The 19,501-nt window shown below is 39.4% G+C and overlaps 1 pseudogene; it reads left to right on the top strand.

Moving 5' to 3' along the window:
- Window positions 1-3,697: 3,697 nt before the first annotated feature.
- On the top strand, window positions 3,698-9,140 carry LOC113279624 (annotated as a pseudogene).
- Window positions 9,141-19,501: the final 10,361 nt, after the last annotated feature.

Genomic DNA, 19,501 nt, shown 5'->3' with positions numbered 1-19,501 from the left:
ATGGCTTTGGCGTGGCCAAATTAGTGCTTTGGTACCGTGGCCAAGAGTTGACACCGTAGCCAAGAGATTGCCACAAGTCGTTTGGTGGCAAGTTTGTACGGCTGAGATCTGCATCTCAGAAGGAAGGGTAGCCGTTGATCGTGGCTTACTTACGTTTGGCAGCCAGCGGCATGGTTGCATGTCCGGCATGGCTTTGGCGTGAAGTGGAGCCGCTGGCAGCGTGCGGCTTGGAAGGGAGTCGCTTGCGGCTTGGAAGGGAGTCGTTTGCGGCTTGGAAGAGAGACGCTGGCAGCGTGCAGCTTGGAAGGGAGTCTCTTGCGGCTTGGAAGGGAAGCGCTTGCGGATTGGAAGGGAATCGCTTGTGGCTTGGAAGGGAGACGTTGGCAGCGTGCGGCTTGGGAGGGAATCGCTTGCGGCTTGGAAGGGAATCGCTTGCGGCTTGGAAGGGAGCCTCTGGAAGCGTGCGGCTTGGAAGGGAAGCGCTTGCGTCTTGGAAGGGAATCACTTGCGTCTTGGAAGGTAGCCGCTGGCAGGGTGCGGCTTTGTCTAAATGAGGGTTTGACATGCCGAAACCCTAATTAGCGCCCTTTAGTAGAATTGCGGTAGAATTCCCGTACGGACTCAGATTTTGACGGTTCGCCCCTCCATTCTGATCGGAAAAGAATTCTCTATCTGCTAGCACGAGAATATTTAGGTTTTGGGCTCGTTTAGGGGGTGAAAACAGCCCGACAGTAAAACTCAGGAAGAATTCATGAGGGATGGCGGCATGGCCAAAGTTAGGTTTTGGTAGCACAAGCCAAAGAATTTGGGGTTGTGGCCAAAAAAGTCATAACAAGTCTTTTAGTTTGGTGGCGGACTTGGACGGCTGAGATTTCCATCTCAGGAGGAAGGGTAGTCGTTGATTGTGGCTACCTTTCGTTGGCAGCCGACGGCATGGAAGCACGGCTGGCGTGGCTTGCGCATGCCTTTGGCATAGTGGCGTGGCTGGCATGATTCGTGCATGCCTTTGGCACGGTGGCCTGGTTGGCATGCCTTTGGCACGTGTAGCTGGCATGAGCGAAGATGATGCCAACCAATACTAAGGGTTCTGCCGCGAAACGTAGTATATATATATATATATATATATAGAAAAAAAGGTACTAGTGAGTCTTGTACTGACAAGGTGCGAAATTTATAGTGTATTTGGGACGGTTGTCGCATCCGTGAGTCTGGGTAAATTTCACGTAGACATATTGAATGGCTCAATAAATGTGCTAGTGGAGATATTGGTTTTTACAGATCCGTTTCCTTACAGAGTGACGTCACGTCAGACCAAGGTTTTACGATTTTAACCCTAAGCTAAAAACCACCATCAACACCAACCTATAAGAAATTGAATCTATGTATGATTCAGTTAACGTGATGGCAAGATTAGATGACTCAAAATTGTTTGAAGAAATGTCAAACACTGAAATTGTTGAGTCGCTTCGATCCATTTTTTGTCATGATTTATGTTTTCTGTCATTTCTCCTCGACTTCATGTGATTATGCATACGTGAGAAATAGTTCATGGTAATAGGTAAAGAGAGAAGATAAGTAGATAAGAAACGAAATGAATCAAAAATTACAGATTATTAAACTTTAGGAAAATGAATAAACACAAATCTATATAAACTTTGGGAGAAAAGTAATTTCTGAAGCTAATAAATTTAGTGATTGATTTTGAAGTAATTTTGTGTTTTTTGTTTTGTTACAAATTTAGTGAACGACCTTTGATGATTTATTTATTTTCGAAGCAGGGACACTACTTTGTTTTGAAGAAGTGAATGAAGTAGTGTTCTACTACCCATAGGCCTAGAGGATTTTCAGGAGTTGGTTAAAGATTAACTATGCTTGTCCTAAAGGATTGTATGACTTGCAGACATAATATTAAAAGATTTGAGGGTAAGACATGTTTATTAACCAACACCTCAAAAACATTTAAGCTTGGATCGATTGGATCGATTTTTTGCAAACAGTTATGATATGTATGAAACAATGGATATATTTGAAATACATATCATTTTCCGTGCCGTTACGGCACGGGTTAAGCCCTAGTTTCTAACAAGTCCTTAACCGTCTTATTTATTGAAAATATCACGCACGAAGTTTGTTTACATGATTTTAGTGGATTGAATGACTAGATTAGTATCCATGATCAAAATATCAAAAGGAATGGTATACATAGTTGTTTCTACTCCTTTGATATATAGGATTTCGAAGAATAATTATTTATACCTTCATGTTGCGACATAACACTAATCAAATACTTGTTAATGTTGAACTTTCAGAAAACTAGATATGTTTATATAGTTGTGGATTCATGCTTTGAAGTCATGTAAAAAAGTAATTTCTTAGACATGATCAAGTTATTTTGAATATTTAGTTTATATCCAATTAAGGATTTCGAACTGACCCATGGACCGATCAAATTCAAAGTTGAGAGCATAATAAGAGATATAATGTATAATAAGTTATCAATCTTAAAGGGAATGAAATAAAAAGTCTCATGTATCTTAAAATAAAGCCTTGTACATGGATCAGTCCATTTTCTTTTGTTTTCTTTTAAAAAAACTCAATTATATGACCGATAATAACACGAAATAGGATCCAAAACTATTATATGACTGACTCAGTGGTTTTTAGCAATTTTGGATAGTTCAAACCACAATAATTAAAACCCAAGCACATAACATAGCACTTACAGAACTGTATTTGATTAAGAAATATGACAATCTCTTTTCGATTCAAAGGTTTCATGAATAATACTATCACTAACACTAACACAATCACTATCAGGACAAGTTTAAATGGTACAATCAGCAGACATATTAGAATCCATATATCCCATTATTTTCTGGATTTTTTCAGAAAAAATAAAATACGGGTAAGGAAGATAATTAAAATCGTTTATCTTAGATAGAAATCTGTCGGAATTTGTAACTTTATTAGAATCGACTTTCCGTAACTAGTGATTGCCGGTGTCTTTGCGAAAATGACGAAAAGACCCCAAAAATTTGACATTAAAACTTGACCTCCTAAAGGTCAAATTTCTATCGGCTCACTTTAAAACGGACCCCTATTTTTCCCTGATGGAGTAGGGCGAGAAATGATTTTGGATTTTGGATTAGGACGAGAAAGAAATCTATATTTTTTGGGGTCTTATCTATAATTTATATCAGCTCACTTTAAAATAGACCCCTATTTTGCCTGCTTTGCGGGTTCTCCAGATTACGTGAGCCGACGGAAAACTTGGCTATATCTTGAGAGTTAACATTGTCTCCTACACTGTCTGGTACTTGTTATTGGAAAAGGGATGCGGTCTTCAGGGTAGGGCGGTTGATAGAGATGACGCGCAGGGGTCTAAAGGTGGTATAAAAAACCGGAGTCTCCCAAGCAGCTTAGCTTCGGTGTCTTTGGACCGAAAAGACACGTGAATGGGTCCCGTATAAATGTCGTTGCGTTGAAAATCTGGGGTTGACACTCTCTCTCTCGTTATGGAAATTCATCAACTCATCATCATCACCCACTAGTTCTTCTTCAGAATCTGGTGGATAGAATTCGGTGAATATAAAACTTATCCCTTTGATTTTTCAGAATCTCTCGAAATTCATTTTAATCTCATTAGGATCATATATATATGTATTGTGGATCAGATTTCGATACTAGATCGTTTCCGATGGATAGACCAACACCATCTTCATCTGTTTTCAGTTCAGATGTTTGTAATTTTAAAACATGGGAGAGGTTAGCACCTATGGCTTCACCTCGAGGTAGTTTTGCTTGTATTGGGAATTCTAGGTGTCGTGGTGAAATTCTGGTTGCCGGTGGTGGTTCAAGACATGTTATGTTTGCTGCTGCTTGGAGTGTTAATGTTGAGAAAGATGGGTGAATCTAGAAAAATGGTGGGTAATGGAGGCAGATTGGGGAGAGGAAACTTGGAAATGTTGTTGTTGTGGATGGTGGTGAAGATAGGGATATGCCAATGGTTTTTATGCTTGATGGGAATGACATTTCAGGTAATTCTCATAAATTAAAAACCATGTGTAGATGATTTCGATTAGTACTCTTGTTGTCTACTAGAGTTTTATTTTTTATTTATTGTGCTGCTATTACAGTTTTGGCTTCTGTGTTTTAGCTTACTTTGTTGCCATGATTGATGTTTTCATTAGTTTCTAATTGTCTATTGGTACCAATAAATGTAGCATTAGTTTGTGCTGACTTATGTCATAAGAAATAGAAGAAGTATCATGTATAGAAACTGAAGGTATACTGGAACAATGTCTTATTGCAGCAAAATTGAGTTCGAAGAGGTAATATCTAGGTATTGGCGAGTGGTTTGGGAACCATTCATTATTATTCTCTAGTTTCTGATTGGCGATTGCTTTTGAACTTAGGCTATGAACTAGACTAGGCTCAGGTGACTCAGTAATGGTGGCAACTACAAAATTAAGCATCAGTGGACTATCAAGTCACAGGATTTTAAATTTTTTGTAAACTATATCTGGATTATGCATGTTAAGCGGCTAAAACAATTTAGACTGTAGCTTTAGTTGATGTAGAATGTTTTCTGTCTAGAATTTTATTTGTTTCCTGTTAAGGTAGGTTGTGGACCGTGTGGTATTGTACAAACCAATTTTTTTATGCAAATTGATTATGTTGTGTTTCTTTGTACTGTATGTTTGTTCTCTGGTATCTATGATTGGTGCTGGTGGGCGAGTTGAACTTTCCTTGTTTTTTTACATCTATTTCTGCGTTTGAGTTTACGGAAATATAAATAGATGAATAAAAACAAGAATTTTCTGGTTTCTTACTGCCTGAAGATCTGATACCCATTTTGATCCTGTGTTGGGGTTTGAGTCGCCTTGCGGCCAGTCTTAACAAAGGTGTGTGTGGGTTATGGTCTCATGCTCGGATCGTGAGGACTAGTGGGGTACTCTAAAATACCCGATACCTCTCGTTGTTTAGGCGAACATTGAATTACGCTGTTTTAAACTCTATCTAGCCTAAGTTTTCTTCATGTCATGAGAACCATCAAACATAACACTTATTTGTGGTGGAAAATTTGTCTGTCTCTATTTCTACCTGTTCATGTTGTGTTCTTATCCATTTCCAGTTTGTATATTGTTTGTCTGCTTTGTTCTAGTATATCCTCCAAATTTATATCCATTTCCTCTGGATTTAAAGACCTGGACTCAAATACCAGGATTCTCTTTGTGGTTTGCACATGGCGATGCTGATGTTTTGCATCTTAAGGAATGGAGAAGAAATATTCTCTTTGTAGTTTTTTCTGTATTATAGATTACTTTCCTTCTTATTCTTCTTTCTCATAATAAGCAAGAAAGTTTTCTGATGGTCAATTATTTTTATCGTTTTCGTCGCTTAACACCAGCATCATCCAATTCTGCCGAGTGCCTTCACAGTATAATCCCGTGATTCCCATCTCTATTGCGGTTCATAAGTTGCATCTGTTTGCTCCTTTTTGTGTTCGAAATTCAGTATCATATTTTCTGTAACCTGTATGAAACCCGACTCAATATTAAACGATTTAGTTGGTATATGAATAATCGGCACAATGAACGCCTTAAGGACGCTAGCTATCTTACAAAATATTGTTTATTGTTGCAGTATTCAAGTTTTCATGCTACTGGATTCTCTAGCAAAATCATAATTTTGGATATATTTTCTTGCAGATATGATAATTCTTCAAATAGATGGGTGAAAGAGTCTAGCATAGCAAGGAAATCTCCAATTGACTCATCTTTTGGGTTTGCTGGGTTAAATGGAGAAGTGCATTGGAGACCACAGAAAACCGAAGGCAGCGTCACCACAAGAAATGTGCTTCGCTTTTCATTCAAACTTACAGCCGCAGGAGGAGAGCATGGAGATCTCTGGCAACGAAGACACCTTTCCAATCCCCTTTGGACTTTAAAACTGCAGTAGTGTGTACAATCCAACTCTAGTACATACCAAATCTCACTCCTGATACTTGCAGCAGTCATAAACCTTTGCCTTAGTCAGCAGTTAATCTAGGTTTGTGCATAAGATCGTGTAGCCCTGACTTTGTGTTCATCTTCTTATTCTCCTCCTCATATATTTTATTTTCAGAATCTATCTTGGAGTCCTCTTCCTCCTATGCATGTGGTCTCTCAAATTCGTTTTCAATCTCATTAGGTCATCATCTGTATGTACTTGGTGGATCACTTTTTGATACTACATCATTTCCGGTGGATAGACCAACATAATCTTCATCTTTTTTCCGTTTAGATGTTTGTAATTTTAAAACATGGGAGAGGTTAGCACCTATGGTTTCACCTCGAGGTAGTTTTGCTTCTATTGGGAATTCTAAGTGTCGTGAAATTCTGGTGGTGGTGGTTCAAGACATGCTATGTTTGGTGCTGCTGGGTGGATGTTGTATTCAGTGGAGTGTTACAATGTTGAGAAAGATGAGTGGGTTGCTTTAGATGGGTTACCCAGATGTCGTGCTCGGTGTGTTGGTTTTTTGGTCTGAAAGGGAGAACAAATGGAGTTTGGGGTTATGGTGAACCTAGAACCGTTTCTGGAGTCTTTCCTGTGGATGAATATTAGAAAGATGGAGTAATCTCAGAATTGAAAAATGGTGGGAATTGGAAGGAAAGTGGGGAGAAGGGGAGAGGACACTTGCAAACGTTGTTGTTGTGGATGGTGGTGAAAATAGGGATATGCCGATGGTTTTTATGTTGATGGGAATGACATTTTCAGGTAATTCTTATAAAATAAAAACCATGTGTAGACGATTTCGATTGGTACTCTTGTTGTCTACTAGAGTTTTTTTTTTTTTTTTTTTTTTGAATTGTGCTGTTATTGCAGTTTTGGCTTCTGTTTTTCCTAGTAAATATGTGTTTGGCTTACTTTGTTGCCATGATTGATGTTTCTTTTAGTTTCTAATTGTCTATTGGATCCAATAAATGTAGCATTAGTTTGTGCCGATTTATGTCATGAGAAATAGAAGAAGTATCATATATAGAAACTGAAGATATACTGGAACGATGTCTTGTTGCAGCAAAATTAAGTTCGAAGAGGTAATATCTAGATATTGGTGAGAGGTTTGGGAATCATTCATTATTATTCTTTAGTTTTCAATTGGCGATTACTTTTGAACTTAAGGCTATGAACTAGACTAGGCTAGGGCGACTCAGTAATGGTGACAACCACAAAATTAAGCATCAGTGGACTATCAAGTCATATGATTTTAAATTTTTTGTAGACTGTATCTGGATTATGCATCTTGAGCGGTTAAAACTATCTAGAACGTAGCCTTAGTTTAGTTGATGTGGAATGTTTACTGTCTACAATTTATTTGTTCCTGTTAATGTAGGTTGTGGACCAGGTGCTGTTGTACTAGCCTCTTTTATATAATGCAAATTGATTATGTTGTGTTGCTTTATACTGTATATTTTTTCTCTTGTATCTATGATTGGTCTCGGTGGACGAGTCGAACTCTCCTTTTTTTTTCATAATCTATTTTTGCATTTGAGTTTAAGGAAACATAAATATAGGTGAACAAAAACAAGAATACTCTGGTTTGCTACTGCCTGAAGATCTGATACCCATTTTAATCCTGTGATGAGGTTTGAGTCTCCTTGCGAGTCTTAATAAAGGTGTGTGTGGGTTATGGTCTCATGCTCGGATCTTGAGGACTAGTGGAGTGCTCTAAAATACCTGATACCTCTCGTTGTTTAGGCAAACACTGGTTTGCTTGTACAGCATACTTGTTAAGTAATCCAGAATTGGATTACGCTGTTTCAAACTCTATCTAACCTTAGTTTTCTTCATGTCATGAGAACCATCAAGCGTAACACTTATTTGTTTTGGAAAATTGGTTTGTAGTTGTGTTCTTATCCATTTCCAGTTTTTATATTGTTTGTCTGCTCAGTTGTAGTGTCTCCTCCGAATTTGTTGTATACATGTATCTAAAACACGGTTCCTCAGGATTTAAAAACCTGAACTCAGATACATTCTCTTTGTAGTTTGCACATGGCGCTGCTGATGTTTTGCGCCTTAAGGGACGGAGAAGAAATATTCTGTGTGTAGTTTTTTCTGTGTTATAGATTACTTCCATTCGTATTCTTCTTTCTCATAATAGCAAGAAGGTTTTCTGATGGTCAATTGTTTTGATTGTTTTCGTCGCTTAACTCCAGCATCTCCAATTCTGCCGAGTGCCTTCACAGTATAATCCCATGATTCTCATCTCTATGCGGTTCTGTTTGGTCCTTTTTAATTGAGTATCATATTTTCGGTAACCTGTATGAAACCCTACTCAATATTAAACGATTTTGTTGGTATATGAATAACTGGCATATTGCTTGAACGCCTTAAGGATGCTAGTGTCTTGCAAAATCTTTTTATTGTTGCAATATTCAAGTTCAGCAAAATCATAATTTTGGGATATATTTTCTTGCAGATATGATAATTCTAAGAACAGATGGGTGAAAGAGTCTAGCATACCAAGGAATCCCCAATTGACTCTTTGGGATTTGCTGCATTATATGGAGAGCTGCATGTTATGTCCTCATTGAAGTCACTGGAGCCCGCAGAAAAGCGAAGGCAACGTCACTACAGCCCTAATAGGAGAGCATGGAGATCTCTGACAACAAAGACACCTTTCCAATCCCCCTTGGACTTTAAAACTGCAGTAATGTACAATCCAACTCTAGTCATACCAACTCTCATTCATTTTGCTGCCAGTATTTCTTAACATCTAATCCTGCTGTGCTAGCTAAACACATTTCGTTAAGTTATTTAGAACTATGAGGAATCCTAGGATTGACTCAGACTCAACTCAGGTATTTTGTAAATTTTTCTAGTTCAACTTAATCTCTTTCTATGAACAACAATCACACAGCATTCTCAACTCAAGTATCGGAATTTATAGTAAAAAGGGCTTCATTAGTAGATATGGTAGAGATTTAAGGAGTATTCCCTTAGAAGTTAGGAAAAGAGAGCTTCATTAACCAGAAGTAACTCCAGATTTAAGCAGTAGGTCTCCTGTCCGTCATTTTTGTACTTCTTGCAATTCTGTTATTATTTAGGGGGATTTGGCCTTGCTCTGTATGTTAAGGTCACAGTTTTCTGTTGTTATATATCTAGCTTATGAGAAAAAATTAGTTGCTTTGGTCTTCTTATGGTGCAAATATGTTCTCCTTTCAGCTCTTTGTGATACTTTACATATGGATTCTCATTCTTACCCAATCTTTCTTCAATATTTCTTTTGAAACACGAGCATTCATGTGAGGAATTTTGCTTCAAGGCATGAAAATTACTTTGCTTGTCATTCTTAAATAAATGGAGAGCTGAATTACTAGGGCGTGAGGAATTTGCTTGAAGCTCGAGAGAATTATTGCACTTTACAATTGAAAATTATGCATCACAACTAGTTAGTTGCTTGTCATTTTTGATATGGCATTACCAGAACCTTGCATGATTGTGTTAACCTTAATAAGTTATTCATTTTGAAAATCTGGACACTCCATACTGAACAACAAGCTAGCAAGTTAGTCACCATTCACATCAAATTCCCAACAACCACGCCTGCTTTGTAATTACTGAATGTTTCTTATACTGATTAATTCAAAATCCATCTTTGAGAGATCTGATTCCTAAGGCCATTTCCCACCTTGTGCTGTATGTCACTGGAGTTATTCATTCAGGCAAGCAATCTTAAACCATTTGAATTCAGCTAAGGTGAGTGCAAGAGCCCTGGGTTCATTATATATCTACTAATTTTTGATGGCTATAAAGAAGAAGTAATCAATCAAATAAAATGCAAAATGCTTTCTTTGGCCATGTCATTGATTACAATGTTACATGTTATGAGTCTAGTGACTACATAGTGTGGTGCTGTAGAGAATGTAGTTTGCCCACAAAAGAAAAGAAAATGAATGAATTAAATACCAGAATATACGGGGAATCTTGTGTGATTTGCAGCAGGCAAGGTAAAGCCACGTCAGACCATAAATTGTGATGAGAAGTTTTTGACTTTCACACGCAAACGGCAAACCCTTCCTTTTCTCGGAGTCAATAGGCCTATATTCCTACGTAGTCAGAAGGTTATGGGTACAACATAGACAAGACTATACACTGCACAAACCTATGCAGGGTACAACGCAGACAAGACTATACACTGCATAAATGTTGTTTTCTTAACGGAAAAATCTAGAAATGGGACAACTGTTATTGTCCAGATATGAGACAATAAATTCAGATATTTAGACGATCTTCTATGGGCTAGATAGAACTGTTAGATTGGCCAAAAATGTTGCACATCATGAAAAAAGTGTGGGAAAAAAGTTAACGCTAACATTAGATAGTTCTCTCTCCTACCAAGTGCTCGCAGTTCAACTAGCAGCGAAACTGAAACGCCGAATGGTTCAGCGTTCAAAAAGTGCTTTTAACGCTGAACGGTTCAGCGCTGGGAGATAAATTTTATGATCTAACAGCTGAGATTTAAAACGTTGAACCAAACAGCGCTCAGCGCTGAACCACACAACGTTCTATAGTGGTCCCAGATGACGTGGATGACCAATCTAGCTGCTAGATATCTAGCTCATAGGACTTAGGAGGTTGCCCTAGCTGACGTGGATGACCAATCTAGCTGCTAGATATCTAGCCCATAGGGGTTAGCCTTAATCATTTCGCTCTTCACCCCGCTACTAATCCCGATGCTAGAATCATTCCCCTCTTTAACCATTGTGCCACCTCATGTCCAAGATTTGGACAAGGCCTGTTGTCCCAGCTGTAGACGCTCCCTTTCTTAACAGTAAAAAAAAAACAGGACCCAACATTCATAAGATCAGCTAGGGGTTGGACTTGGGTTGGGTCAACCCACCCAAACCATGCCCAACCCGAACGTTGGGCGGACATGGGCAACGTATTTCAAAACTTTGGGCAAGCTTGGGCATAAATTTTATGAACCCGAGCTACATTTGGGAAAGCATGGGCACAAATATTTATAACCCAAACAACCTGCCCAACCCGAAGAACCATATATTAGATATTTTTTATAATTGGTATTATCATCTATTTAGAGAAATTTTAGATATTATATTCAAATCTATTAGTGAAAATATAAATTATATCTATCTCATTGATCATTCAATATGAAAAGAGTTTATACTATTGTAGATAATCTTCAGTTATTTGGAAATTTGAATTAAATTTTATTATTACTAAATTTATTATTATCACATTAACAAACTTGTATGTGTAGTGGAACTTGGGCCAACCTGAGGAACCCGGAGAACCCGAGGAACATAACTTGGGCGGACTTGGGCAACACCTCAATGGATTCCACGAGTTCGATGGGCAATCTGGGCAAAGAATTCCTAGCTCGGGTCTGCCTTGGCCAAGCTTTCGAACCCGCCCAACCAACCCAAGTCCCACCCCTAAGATGAGCACGGCACATTAGGATACAGAAAATATTACTGATTAATTAGACAACTAATAATACTCTTAGCTAATAAGATTATAGTACATTACAATGGGGTTTTAGCTAATTTTCTAAACTCATTCAAATTCCTGTTTGAATGGTCCATAATCTTCCTCTTTTTACTGCTGATACTCTGAATATCAGTTGTGTCTAGGGGTGTGTTGGAAATTTTGGGTTAAACAAGAGGATGAAAACAGAAATAGAAAATGGTGTACCCCTGACTTCAAGGCTCTTTCGATTCTTTTAGACAATAATTCGACCTTTCCCAATAAATTTGGCGAGTACAAACGATCTCTCGAATTATGCCTTCAGGATTCAATGAAGCCCTAACACCGCAATCGAATTCAAGGATTGTACTTCCTTGACCCGACCAAGAATCACACTGTATAAGGTTTTGATGATGCTTTTTAGAGAAGAAGAAAACAGATTGTTTTTGATGTGTTGGAATGGGAGAACATCTTCGCTACTTATAGTGATATTCATGCCTGTTGGTAGTGTCGTTTCATCACCAACAGACGCTTCCAAAAGCCATTAATGGTGGCATTATGGGATGATACGCGTCTGTTCAATTTTGAATGGAAACTTCTAGGTTTTACAAAGTAAAAACAGGAAAAAAATTCCACTAGACGCTGTCTCGGACTCTGCTAGGGGGTGTTTCCCCCTAGACCCCCACGACCTGACCGGTCAGGTCGATCACCGTATAACTCTGCGTAGCGGCAAACCTTGAAAATATCCAACAGGGTGCACATACCCGCCAATCCTACCATATCCGCTAGTGTTTTATCCGTATCCTATCCTACCCGCCATGTGACGGTAGGGTGACGGGTAGAAATTTCTTACCCGCCGTTAAATGGGTAGGGTGACGGGTAAAACTCGAAATTATCTTATCCTACCCGCCTTATATTGAAAAGACAAAATAACCCTTCCATTGTTTTTTTCTACTGCCTATTTTTTTGTTGTTTTAAAAGATATTAGGGATATTATGTAAACTGGCATTTTCGTCTACCTATCTCTATTATCTTATTTCTTCTTGTTTCTCAAATCGAACACAGAGTCATAGAAACCCTTTCCCAGTGCTAACCCTAGACCTTACTCTTCTCGAATTCATGTTCATCTTTCAAGGTCTCGGTTAAAACCCTTTACTCAGTTGGTTCGTTTACACCCTAATAATCTAATTCCGGCAAATCTGATGAAGAAGTTATGAACTGACGTCCAATCTTAGGTAAGTCCATAATAATCACATAATTATCATTTTTTTTTTGATAATCTGAATGAATTTTTCTTTTTATACCTGAAGTATGTTGTATTGCTTGGTGGTTTCATTTGTATTTGAAGAAATTATTCGAAATCAGTTGAGTAATATGATTGCCATTATAGAAATTAACATGCATGTTAAGTGATTGATGAAATTTCTCATAGGAGTTTAGTTTGTCCCACATGGAGGATTTGAAATTTTTATGAAAAACCTTATACTACTGAAATAGAACGTGGGAATTAGGATTTCTCTAATTTCTTATTTATTTTGTGATTGATTTGTATTTCTTTTTCTTGGGTTTGTTTGCTTTGTTATATAAAATCCTAATCCTAACTAGAGTATGAGTGATTCACTTGAGTTGAGCTTGATATCTCAGAAGCTTGATTCTGATTTGAATTTGGATGCTTAGTTTTGCATAAGTGAGTGAATTTGTACTTTCGTAGATTGCAATTGCTAGGGGTGTTCCTCCTCTGGAGTTCCTTGTCATTAGGGGCCTTGTCTTATATAAGGTAACAAATATACACTTTAATGTTTGTAAGCAGAACACATAGAAGGGTTATCTTCTTTTCTTCACTGCCAAATCAATAATGGGCACGAAACCACATAACCACTATGATATGGTAAGAGTTTGAGTGAATATGATTCAATGTAAATGGCCTAGTTGGTTGTCAATGAAATTACAGGGGACACATTCAGTTCTGGAACCTATGGAAATTTAGTTAGTGCCCTCAATTTCCAATTGATTTCAATCACATTGAGTCCACTTCGCATTACAAATTATAGTAGAATCATATTTCCTAGTTTGCAGTCAGTTGGCGTTCATGTACATCTCTGACAATTTTCTTTTCTTAAAGTGTACTTACTTATTAGATTGCTATGTGGCTATCCTGATTTATTGTGTATTAACTCTTTGCTTCATCTATTTGATTATGCATACAGAGAGTTCTTAAGAGAAACGATGCTGGTGACCATTTTCCTTCACTTGCAATCTGCTTAGGCTTTGAACTGTTAAGCATCGTTATCAGCAAGGTAAGCTGTTGAGTTCCTCATGCACATGACAATCACCAAATACAAACCCATGAAATTGTTTTGTAAGAGAAAGTTCTGACTCTACATACTGAAATTATGATATAAGGCTATTTATCTTTGAGGAACAAATGCTATTTCTTTTAGTCAAACATGCCTGGTCCAACATTTCATTTTTCTTGATTTTTGGAACATGCTTGAGAAGTTCACTTTACACTGTAGTAGTTAGCATTTGGCACAAATATTTATTTTCTATATTTATCTGCTGTTCGTATTGTCGATAAGTACTTGACAGACTTCATTTTGGAAAGATGATGTACGCGTACCTTGTTTTCTTTCAAGTACTGAATTATTAAAATATCCTGAAATCAGAAGTTAGGAATGATTTCCTTTGACGTGTAATTAATTTAGTTTGTGCAGGCTTAGTGTGAGAAAAAATGGTTGAGATTACAAAAGAGATGTCAACGAGACCTCCTATTCCCTCTCAAGCTGCATCTCAATCTGTGCAACGAAGGGCCAGTGTTGTTGCATCTCCGCCACCTCCACCTCCACCATCTTCTCAACCTGATTAATTAATTTTTGTTAATCAGCTTTGATATGTAGCGTATAAAAATATTTTTATGTTGATTGTCATTATCTGTTGTTATGCAAATTTATTTGGTGATCTTAGTACTTATTCCATCATCGTAGATGATGATTGAAGAAAAAGGTCGTATGAAGTTATACGAAGAACAAGGGTATATGAAGAACATGGAATTATGCTGGGATTCATGGTCGCTTTTAAAAAAAATACAACTTTTGTTTCTTGAGACTACAATGGATTTGTGCCTAGCAAGATGCTTTTGTTTGTTCATTTTTACCTAGTTAGATTGGCAGTACCATCGGGTACATATGTAGCTAGACTGGCTTTGGTACTATTGCAATATTTTTTTTGTTTTCTTGGGAAGCATTTTTTGTATACACAGTCAATAACTAGTAACCAGAAAGTCCAGAACATGGAAAATAATAAAAAAAAAAAAAACGGTTGTACCCGCCACCCTACCCGACCCGACCCGCCAATTAATGCGTCGTGTAGGATCTTACCCGTTTAATGGCGGGTAGGGTGGCGGGTAAAAAATTTCTTACCCGCAAGTCAACGAGTAGGGTGGCAAAATAGGCCATATCCTACCCACCCTACCCGTTGTGCAGCCCTACCAACACTTGTTAGTCGAAATCGGAGACTAGAAAGAAAACTTCGATTAAGGTATCTCGTAAAAATCCTTAAGAAGTTTTAAACAAGTGTTTGTGGGTGAAAACTGTTTCTGCCAGTTTTGGTAAATTCAGGTGTGTGGATGAGAAACAAATCTAAACCCTAAACAATGCACTACAGGGGAGTACTTTTGATTCGAGGGATCAATCTGTACAATCCTGGCCTAAACCAAGAAATAGTCGTTCCAGGCTTGCTTCGGTCACAAAGTGAAGGCGAAGGGTTGGTCTTAGGGAGGGAAGCGAAGAAAGTGTTGAGACCAGATTGGTTAATTCTGAAGGTGTGACTGTTTTATGACTTGTATCAGAAAGTGGAACTGGCTCGCGGAATGAAAGCTATCAGTTCTTAGGTGATTTCTGGATACTGTGTTGTTCTCTGTCCAGACCTTTTTGTTTGGCGGAAATAGGTGAAACCTATTTATACAAGTCATAATTAAACGTATCCTGGTCTCGTAGGAAGTGGGAACAATTGAGTGATGGAAGGGTGGAGTAACGTGTAACCGTCAGAAACCGTGCTTCCACGATGAAGGAAGTGGATCCATTTACACCCATTACTTCTTGCCGCCAATAACTGTCCCGCTTCTTGACACTTTCTTATAACGGGCGTATTGCAGGCCGCACGCTGTAAACCGCCAGACCAATACCTTGATGAGTATCCCCCAATTTTTGACATGTTAGATGTCTCGAGTGTTTTCGTGGAAAACATGTAATAGTTTCCTACGTGTGTCAAGTCAAAGTCAAGAGACTTGCCGCATGAAGATAGCATGTGGTTCTTTTAGGCTTATCTCGGTTGGTCGCCTAAAACTTGCCGCAAGCCTGTCAGTTCGGTGGCGAACTTAAACGGCTGAGATTGTATCTCGTGAGGAAGAGTAGCCATTGATTATGGCTACATCCTATTGGCGTGTGATAATGACACAGTGGCACCTTTAGCGCATGCTAGTGGCACTGCGGCATGGATGGCATAGTCCGTGCATGCCAGTGGAACGGTGGAATGGCTGGCATAGCATGTGCATGCCAGCGGCACGATAGTGCAAGTAGCGCCTGGCGTAGCCATGGCCACTAGATTTTGGCACATTGGTGTTAGACTCCAATGTGGTGTGGCAACATCAGTTCCAGTGTCCACATCAATCCCAATGCTCTGTGGAACATTATTCGTCTTGGTTGGCGTAGCAACTTTTCCTAAATTAGGGTTTGGCATGCCGAAACCTTAACTAGCGCATATGGTATGCGGCATGTGGTAGGTGGCCGTGGCATGGCATTTTATACAAAGGGTGCCAGAGTTATGCCAGAGGAGCCATAGGCAGGCCACCATGTAGAAACGACCACAAGAGCAAATATTTCCATGAGTTGCTATAGTTTGGCGTCTTTTTTAGGGTTTCCTAAGTCTGCACGGCTTGTGGCATGTTGTGGGACCGAGGTGGCATAGTTTTGTGCCATGACTAAAAATTAGGGTTTCATCCGCCGCCACTAGAGCATGGTCATGCTTCTGCTAGGATAGCCAAATTGAAGACTGATGTGGCGTTGACTACGAACAAAAAGTGGGTTGGCACGTAGGTGCGCTATTTATGGCGCGTTGGCACGTTTGGCGTGCTATTGCGGCAAGGTGGCACATTTGGCATGTACGTTTGGCATGCATGTTTGGCATGTTTTGGCATGTGCGCTCGGCATGCTCGTTTAGCATGTTGGTGCGGTTTTGGGAAGCCAATTTGGCATGGAAACCACTCGACGCAATTTCCACCTCTTTTAATGTTGTGGAAGGTTTAGATCAACCTGATCGGTTAATAAAAGTTGGGGGCCGGCCAAGCATGGGCGTAGCTATCTTTTTGGTGCGCGTGACAGATTTAATGCGACCTGATTGGTCGATGGGGAATATGGCCGGAAAGCATGGGCCTAGCCACAACTCATGGGAGTGTGGAAAGTTTAAAGCGACCTGATTGGTCGACAGAGGAATAAGGGCCGGTTAGGAAGCATGGGGCGTGGCCAAGTGGCGTCGGCTGGCTTATGGTACAACCACGCTTCTTCTCATCGCTGCTCTTTCTCCGCAGCTCCGTTATTATTTGTTTTCTGATTTTGAGTAGGACATTGCACCTACTAATCCACGACGAATCAATTGCTTAGTTGCTTAAGCATAAGTTCGACCAACGGGGCCTAACATACTGCGAAGGGCGCAAAACCCTATTTTTTGCAAATTAGTCAGATTCATGAATTTTGTGAATTATCACAAAATTGATTGAATTCTATGTGTTTGACATAGAATTCTTTATTTACAGAGAGCAGTATGCTCCCTGATTGAGTACTTTGTGCAAGGTCCTTAACTTTGGTACTTGGAAATCCATGCTACTCTGCTACGAGTGAACACAAATCTGCCATGCCATACCGATATTAAGGGTTCTGCCGGGGAACATAGCACATGAGAAGTACTCAGTGAGGTTCCGGCATTTGTGAGTAATGCATCTAGGAGCTTATGCACTCATCCGGCTCTATACTAGTGAACAATTCACCTAGGAGCTTGAGTTTCAATATAATATGAAGAGACCTTTTTGCTCTGTCCGATACGGCCACATACTCTATTCTCTTAGGGTTTCACCACAAAACTGAATTTTCAGGTTGCAAATCCAAGTTTATTGTGTGACGCAATTTTGTCCACGAGAAGCCCCCAGTCGTCCTTTATTGTCTGTGTAACATTTTTATGCCGATCCACAAAAAGAGGAAGGATATCCAGTCCCCAGGCGCAATTCCTCTGAATCTATCTTTTCTTGGACGATGCGCTCCAGAGCATTGCATTCACTGGTAGGATGATTGACGAACCTGTGGTAATGGCAATACTTGGGATTTGCCATTTGTTCTTCAGTTGGTAGGCGCCTAACAGGAGGTAGTTTGATGGCATCGTCTTGAATCCATACTTCCAGGAGTTCGCTTACTTTCTCGATCGGGAACGGTAAGTTTGGAGCAGCATATCCAGTTTCTTGTTGTTTTACATGAACCTTAGCCGCGACCTTCTGTGGTGAAGCCATCTGATGCGCTGGTGCCACACGTTTGGGTTGCTGGAGTTTTTATCTTTCTACCTTCATTAGCGATTGACTGGAGGCTGGATATTTTATTAGAAAGACGTCTGCTTTCCTGAACGTCTTTACGAGCTTCTTCATTCTGGAACGGTTCGGATCGACTGAGTAAAGCAGCATCGGATCTCTTAGCAGCTTCTGATGCAATATGGGAATTGATATTTTCCAGGAAGGATGCACATAATGAAATCACCTTTTCATTGCGACGACTCTGATGAGAACGTGATAACCACGAGTCTTCTTTCTGATCTTGAGGAAACATCTTTTGATCTTCATGAGAAGAAAAGTTAGCTTGGTGGATACCTTTCCATTCAGCGGGACCATAGGCTTCATCCTCCTCAGTAAGAGTAGGAATATGAATCTTGGAAAAAGGACTACCACCATCAGCATTGATCCAAAATGAATAGTTGATAGCGTTTCCTACAGAATGAATACGCGTCGGTTCCTTTGACAGTTGATCCGTGAGCGCTTTCAAAAGCGTAAATACTCTGTCCTGCGTCTTGACAATAGTAGCTTGATTCTCGACAATATCATTTAGGATTTTCCTCAAGTCATGAATAGTTGTTAAACATTGAGACTTCATAGCCTCGACAATGGTTTTGAATGAAAGAACGGATTCAGGGATAACCTGTGGAGTATTATCGGTGCTAGGAGAAGTAAAATTGGGATTGAGGGTTTCTGAAGCATTCCTAAGATCAACCATCTTAGAAATTTAGGAAATTGAAAATGGGTTTGAATTTGGCCTAAGACCAATTGGGATGAAAATGAAATTGGGAATTGAATTTGCAACCGAGAGATTTAATCTCCCACTGTGGTCGCCAATTGTTTGTGGGTGAAAATTGTTTCTGCCGGTTTTGGTAAATTCAGGTGTGTGGATGAGAAACAAATCTAAACCCTAAACAATGCACTGCACAGGAGTACTTTTGATTCGATAGATCAATCTGTACAATCCTGGCCTAAACCAAGAAATGGTCGTTCCAGGCTTGCTTCGGTCAAAAAGTGAAGGAGGAGGGTTGGTCTTATGGAGGGAAGCGAAGATAATGTTGAGAACAGAATGGTTAATTCGGAAGGTGTGACTGTTTTATGACTTGTATCAGAAAGTGAAACTGGCTTGCGGAATGAAAGCTATCAGTTATTTGGTGATTTCTGGATACTGTGTTATTCTCTGACCAAAACTTGTTGTTTGGTGGAAATAGGTGAAACCTATTTATACAAGTCATAATTAAACGTATCCTGGTCTTGTAGGAAGTGGGAACGATTGTGTGATGGAAGGGTGGAGTAACGTGTAACCGTCAGAAACCTGCTTCCATGATGAAGGAAGTGGATCCGTTTACACCCATTACTTGCCGCCACTAACTGTCCCGCTTCCTGACACTTTCTTATAACGGGCGTATTGCACGCCGCACACTGTAAACCGCCAGACCAATA

Source organism: Papaver somniferum, chromosome 5 (assembly GCF_003573695.1).
Source record: "Papaver somniferum cultivar HN1 chromosome 5, ASM357369v1, whole genome shotgun sequence".
In the NCBI taxonomy this organism is placed as follows: domain Eukaryota; kingdom Viridiplantae; phylum Streptophyta; class Magnoliopsida; order Ranunculales; family Papaveraceae; genus Papaver; species Papaver somniferum.
The sequence above is the reverse complement of the archived record's forward strand: the minus strand, read 5'-3'. Positions and strand labels throughout refer to the sequence as shown.